A 6,314-nucleotide genomic window follows, 5' to 3' on the forward strand; every position below is an offset into this window, starting at 1 on the left:
TTTTAGAGCTTCCACTAGTTTGAGCCATTCATTTAGTGAGTAACTGTCAAGATATTTTATTATGTATCTTGATAATCTATGAGCCTTGACATTCAGAAACACACCACCAGGAGAAGCTCTCGTCAACCTTTTAGCTTTTAGCTCATTAGACCTTTGCTCAAATATCTCAATTTCCTTAGCATACTTCATCTCATTTGCTTCCCTCTCAACCTTCTCCCTTGCATGCCTTTCATCTCTTTCTCTTAACCTTCCAGCTATTTCGGCCTTCCTCATCCTAGTAAAAATATCCTTTCCACTCATCAAACTTATTACTCTTTCAAACTCTACTGTTGAGTGATTTTCAATTACTTCTTTGTTGAGTAAGTTGAATGTGCCATCTTTAAAATGGATTTTCACCTCTCCCAAAGTTTCTACATAGACTTTGACTATATTTTCGGCTAGTTGCAATTGTTGTAGTCATCATCTGATATCTTTTTTAAAATTGGTAGAAAATTCTCTTGATTGAAGCAGTTCCATAGAGCACCAGTTCCAACTTTTATTTGCTTCAGTTTTTTTCCAGTAGACTTGAAGTGAGTTTTAATTGGAGGTTTAAATGATGGAGGTTTTGACAGTTTCTTCAGAAAGATTTGGTTGGCTTGAATATGTAATTTGAGTAGGGAGTTTTCTCTAGGTTTATAGAGGAATTTATGCTTGAAGGTTTGGATGTTTTGAGTTTGTGTTTGGCTATGAGTTTGATTTGAGGTTTGTAGAATCTTGGAGTTTTGTCTTATGGGTATTTTCTTGGTGTCTTTGCCATCTCGTCCATCTTTCTTCTTGTCTCCATCCTTCCCTTTCTTTTTGATCATCCTTGCCACCCTTTGCTTCCTTATGAATCCCACTTCTTTTGTTTGATTGACTTTAATTTGATCCAAAATATTTGTGTTTATCTTTATTTTTCTCATCAAAATCCAAGTCATCATCTTTCTCATTTATATTGGTGTATGGTAGCATGGCATATGCATTCTTCAAGTATCTTGCAAAGATCTTGATCATTTCAATATCCTCATTTGTCTTGATCTTTTAGGTCTTTAACTCTGTCTCACTAGTCATCATCAACTTCTTATTAGTCATGACACAATGTTTTGGTAATTGAAAGTGTCTGCATCTCCTGGTGTTAGGACATATATAGGTCACTCCTTTGCTAGGTTGCAGATAGGCTTCTGAGAAAGTTTCTTTTTGACCTGATTTTAGTTCATGTAGGAAAAGAGTGTCCACTGGACATATCACTTCGAATTTATTGATGAATATATCAAGTTCTGAGGCTCTTCTTGATCTTAGGAAGGAGAGAGAGACCTGCATGCACCTATCAACTCCAGAGTCATTTACATTCACCATAATTCTCTTCTCCCAGAACATTTTTCTAGTGACCAGTACAACTCTATTAGGTATGAAGTGCAACATAGGGGGGTGAATGTGTTTTCTTATGTTCTTAATTTAACTATGAGTATGTGTGGCTTGTGGAACTAAGGAGCTAGATGAGTATGTAGTGATAATGGACTAAATGTAAACATACAAGCAATTTATCAAAAACTCATTTGATTTGTATTAAATCAAATTTGACTTTTTATAAATCTGTGTTCTTGAAAATAAGAACTCAGCTACTTCTCTTGAGAGAATTATAAGATTTTCTAGATCTGTTTAGTTACTTCTAAAAAAAGGACCCATGACATGTTTTATAGATCAACATGCACGGTTTACAGAACTTACACTAAGATTGGATAACACATTTTCTAAAGCTCCTTTATCAAATTCCATTTTTAGTGTAGCATATTTGTGCAGAATCTACTAGCTCTTCGACCCTCCTTTGTTCAGTTCATCGTGGCCCTTGAATTTGTCTAAAAAACTCAGCTGCATTTGTATGCTTTCTAATTCAGTGATAAAATTGTTAGTTGACTGATAATCTTGAATCTTTAAGTTGTCTGTATTCTTCAAGCCGAAGTTGTTTATCGAGATCTCTTTTATTGTGTAGAGATGTCACACATCGATAAGTAAAACAACTTATCGAAATTTCCAGTTCTTTACTTAGGTTTTTGACTTGTCGAGGTCTCCAGTTCTCTATAAGCTTCTTGACTTGTCGATATCTCAAATGCTCTACATAAGCTGTTGACTTGTCGATATCTCCAGTTCTCTACATGAGCTTTTGACTTGTCGATATCTCCAGTTCTGTTAGATATTGAATGCAACATAGAGAGGGGGTGAATGCGTCTCATGGATTTTTAGCCTTTTTAAAATTATTTGGATTGTAGGCGAATAAAGCAGTTAAGATATTGTAGAGATATTATGTTTACAAAATTAATCAACAAGCACAATGTTTTTAAAACTCACTTAATTTGTATTAATTAAGTTGGTCTTGCTATAAATTTCGTGTTCTTAAGAAAATAAGAACTCGGCTTCTATCTTGAGAGAATACAACAAAATCTAGACCTGTTTATTACATGCGAACTAAGGGCCCGTGCATGCGTTATAGACTAGCAGTACGGGTTTACAAGACTTGCACTAAAATTTACTAAACTACTTTCTAAAGCAACCGTTTTCTATTTCCATTTCTAGCTTAACAAATATGTGCAGAATCTTGCAGGTCTGTGACAACCATTTGTCCAGTTAACCTTGATCTTTGAGCTTGTATTCTTCTATCTACTTTGTAGACTTTTCAATCTAGTGAATAAATCCTTTATTGACTGATAATCTTGATCTTGAACTTTTCTGTATTCAGAATTTGAGAAGTATGTCGACATCCGTAGTTTGTTCTATAGAGAAGTGACATCTCGATAAGTATAATGACTTACGAGATCTCTGAGTTCTCCATAGGTATACTTGACTTGTCGAGGTCTCTAGATCCTTGCATGTGAAATGACTTGTTGATCTGTCTGAGATCTCTACATGTAGAAATGACTTGTCGATATCTCTGAGAACTCTATATATACAATTTGACTTATCGATATCTCTGAGAACTCTATATGAGAAAGTGACTTAACGATATCTCCAATTCTTCACATCTTCATTTGGCTTGTCGATATCTCTGAGTTCCCTACATGTAGAAATGGCTTGTCGATATCTCCAATCTCTACATCTTCTTTTGACTTGTCGATATCTCTGAGACTTCTCTATAAGCCATTTTGGACTCCAGGGTCATTTACATTGACCATAATTATGTTTTCCTTAAACATTTGTCTAGTGACCAGTACAACTCTGTTAGGTATGAAGTCCAACACAGAGGATGGGTGAATGTGTTTTCTTGTTTTCTTGATTTAACGGTGAGTATTTGTGGCTTGTGGAACTAAGGAGCTAGATGAGTATGTAGTGATAATGGACTAAATATAAACACACAAGCAATTTATCAAAAACTCACTTGATTTGTAATAAATCAAATTTGTCTTGCTACAAATCTCTGTTCTTGAAAATAAGAACTCAACTACTGCTCTTGAGAGAATTATAAGATTTTCTAGATATGTTTAGTTAGTTCTAAACAAAGGACCCGTGACATGTTTTACAGATCAACATGCACGGTTTACAAAATTTGCACTAAAATAGACTAACACATTTTCTAAAGCTCTTTTGTCAAATTCCATTTTTAGTGTAGCATATATGTGCAGAATCTATTAGGTCCGTGACCCTCCTTTATTTAGTTCATCTTGGCCCTTGAATTTGTCTAAAAAACTCAGCTACATTTGTATGCTTTCTAATTCAGTGATATAATTATTTATTGACTGATAATCTTGGATCTTTAATTTTTCTATATTCTTCAAGCTAAAGTTATTTGTTGAGATCTCTTTTATTGTGTAGAGATGTCACGTATCTCTATAATATCTCCAGTTCTCTACATAGTTTTTGACTTGTCGAGGTCTCCAGTTCTTTATAATCTTCTTCACTTGTCGATATTTCCGTTCCCTACTTAAGCTTTTGACTTGTCGATATCTCCAGTTCTCTACATGAGCTTTGGACTTGTCGATATCTCCAGTTCTCTACATGAGCTTTTGACTTGTCGATATCTCTAGTTCTCTATGTAGGATTTTGACTTGTCGTTATCTCCGCTTCTCTACATATAGAATTTGACTTGGTGATATATCTTGGGACTTCTCTACAAGCCATTTTAGACTTCTCCACATACTTCATTATATTCCTTGATCTGTGACTTGTCGATATCTAACTTAGAACATTTTTCTAAAATAACATTATTCAACACCATGCTTCTACACTCCTCTCTGAGGCATGATCATGATTGATCTTCTTCTAGAGTTTATTCTTTATCTTGATGGTTGTTCATAGGAAAATCCTCCAGTCTAATCTCTTTAACACTTTTATAGACTCAAGAAACACAAATACATGAGTACAATAAGATTATCATACAACTAATTCCTAGGGTTGTCAGAGTGACTTAGTCTTGTTCTATACATGCATGTCTTGCACAACAATCTCCCCCAATTTGTGATAAATTACTTGTCACAAATTCATGCCTATTAACGAGACTAACCCCAAACTAAAATTTAAACAAAAACTGAAAGATTCAAAGTACGAATTTTATAAATTCTTGCAATTACATTCAGAATTGAATTTACAGAGTCATCTAAATTTATCATATCCTGGTTGTTCTCTAATTAAACCTTGAGTTTGACAAGGCACTCTAGTTTTCAATTATTTCAGTCCCTCTTAGAGTTTCCACCAGTTTGAGCCATTCATTTAGTGAGTAACTGTCAAGATATTTTATTATGTACCTTGATAATCTATGACTCTTTACATTTACAAACACACCATCAGGAAAAACTCTACTCAACCCTTTAGCTTTTAGCTCATTAGACCTTTGCTCAAACATCTCAATTTCCTTAGCATACTTCATCTCATTTTCTTCTCTTTCATCCTTCGTCCTTGCATGCCTTTCATCTCTTTCTCTTAACCTTCCAGCTAATTCAGCCTTCCTTATCCTGGTAAAAGCATCCTTTCCACTCATCAAACTGATTATTCTTTCAAACTTTACTGTTGAGTAATTTTCAGTTACTTCTTTGTTGAGTAAGGTGAATGTACGATCTTTAAAGTGGAATTTCACCTCTCCTAAAGTTTCTACACTGCTCTCTGAGGTATGATCAGGATTGATCTTCTTCCAGAATTTTTCCTTAGCTTGGTGGTTGTTCATAGAAAAAGCCTCTAGTATAATCTACTTAGCATTTTTACAGACTTAAGGAATATAATTACAGAACATAATGGGGTTAACATACAACTTATCCTTAAGGTTGTCAAGGTGACTTAGTATTGTTATGTACAGGCATGTCTCGCACAACAATCTCGCCCAATTTGTGAGAAGATTACTTGTCACAAATTCATGTCTGATAACAAGACTAACCCCAAGCTAAAATTATAAATAATATTGACAAATTTACAAAGTACAACTTTTATTTATACTTGCAGTTACATACAGAGTTAAGTTTATATGATCATCTGAATTTCTCATAATCTAGCTGTTCTCTTATCAAATCTTTGAGTCTGACAAGACACTCAAGTTCTTCAATAATTTCAGTCAGTTTGAGCCATTCACTTAGGGAGTAACTCTAAAGATGCTATATTCTGTACCTTGATAATTTACGAGTCTTGACATACAGAAACACATCATTTGGAGAAACTCAACCCTTTTGCCCTTAGCTCATCAAACCTTTGCTCAAACATCTCAATTTCCTTGGCATACTTCATTTCATTTGCTTCCCTCTCAGCCTTTTCTCTAGCATGCCTTTCATTCCTCTCTTTTAACCTTTCAGCTAACTCAACCTTCCTCATCTTGGTAAAAGTTTCCTTTCCATTCATTAAACTGATTACCATCTCAAGCTCTATAGTGAACTAGTTCTCAATAACTTCTCTATTTAGAAAGTTAAAAGTCCTATCCTTGAAGTAGATTCTCACTTCTCCCAAAGATTCAACACATACTTTGACTATTTTATCAGCTAACTGTTTGTGGTAGTCATCATCTGTTATGTTTTCTGAGATATGTAGAAAATCACCCTGATTAACACAATTCCAAATTGCACTAGCTTCAACGTTAATTTTCTTTGGTTTTCTCCCAATAGACTTGAAAAAAATTTTAGTTGGAGGTTTGAATGAATGTGGTTTGAAGAGTTTTTTTTAAGGAGGTTTGGTATGCTGTGATAGAAATTTTGAGTAGAGAGTTGGTAGTTGGTTTGTATAGGTACTTTGGATTTGAGGTTATAACTTTGTGTTTGGCTAGGTGTTTGAGTTGAGGTTGGAAAAGTTTTGGATATTTGGGTTACTGGTGTTTTTTGTAGTCTTTTCCA

The sequence above is a fragment of the Apium graveolens genome, chromosome 7 (assembly GCF_009905375.1).
Source record: "Apium graveolens cultivar Ventura chromosome 7, ASM990537v1, whole genome shotgun sequence".
Taxonomy (NCBI): Eukaryota; Viridiplantae; Streptophyta; class Magnoliopsida; order Apiales; family Apiaceae; genus Apium; species Apium graveolens.